At 33.1% G+C, this 1025-nt stretch overlaps 1 protein-coding gene across 1 annotated transcript in view; it reads left to right on the forward strand.

The window, feature by feature from the left end:
- The window catches only part of MRPL49 (mitochondrial ribosomal protein L49), a 4861-nt gene that overhangs the window by 1903 nt on the left and 1933 nt on the right, over nucleotides 1-1025 (forward strand). The window lies entirely within an intron of this gene.

The following is a 1025-nucleotide window of genomic DNA, read 5'->3' on the forward strand; positions in this document are numbered from 1 at the left end:
GGGATTTTTTTGGGATTTTCAGGAGAATTTTTTGGGATTTTTTTGGGATTTTCAGGAGAATTTTTGTGGGAATTTTTTGGATTTTCAGGGGGATTTTTGGGATTTTTTTCCTTTTTTGGGGTGATTTTTTTCCTTTTTTGGGGAGGTTTTTGGAGCGAATATTTTGATTTTCTGGGGTGATTTTTTTGCTTTTTAGGAGAGGTTTTTGGAGCAAATAATTTGAGGTTTTGGGTTGATTTTTTTGCTTTTTTTTGGTGATTATTTTCCTTTTTTGGGGAGGTTTTTGGAGCAAATAATTTGATTTTCTGGGGTGATTTTTTTGCTTTTTAGGGGAGGTTTTTTTAGCGAATATTTTGATTTTTTGGGGTGATTTTTTTGCTTTTTTGAGGAGGTTTTTGGGGTGATTATTTTGGTTTTTTGGGGTGATTATTTTCCTTTTTAGGGGAGGTTTTTGGAGTGAATATTTTGATTTTCTGGGGTGATTTTTTTGCTGTTTTGGGGATTTTTTGAGGCGATTTTTTTTCTTTTTTTGATTGATAATTTTGCTTTTCTGGGGAGGTTTTTGAGGTGATTATTTTGATTTTTTGGGGCCTTTTTGGAGCGATTTTTTTGCTTTTTTGGGGTGATTTTTTCCCTTTTTTGAGGATGTTTTTGGGGCAATTATTTTCCTTTTTCTGAGCGTTTATTTTCCTTTTTTGGGGAGGTTTTTGGAGTGAATATTTTGATTTTTTGGGGTGATTATTTTGCTTTTTTGGGGACTTTTTGGAGCAATTATTTTGATTTTCTGGGACAATTTTTTTCCTTTTTTGGGGAGGTTTTTGGAGCGAATATTTTGATTTTTTGGGGTGATTTTTTTCCTTTTTTGGGGTGATTTTTTTTCTTTTTTGGGGAGGTTTTTGGGCCAAATATTTTGATTTTCTGGGACAATTTTTTTGCTGTTTTGGGGACATTTCTGGAGCAATTTTTTTGCTTTTTTGGGGTGATTATTTTCCTTTTTTGGGGAGGCTTTTGGAGCGAATATTTTG

This window comes from Parus major, unplaced genomic scaffold (assembly GCF_001522545.3).
Source record: "Parus major isolate Abel unplaced genomic scaffold, Parus_major1.1 Scaffold713, whole genome shotgun sequence".
NCBI lineage: Eukaryota > Metazoa > Chordata > Aves > Passeriformes > Paridae > Parus > Parus major.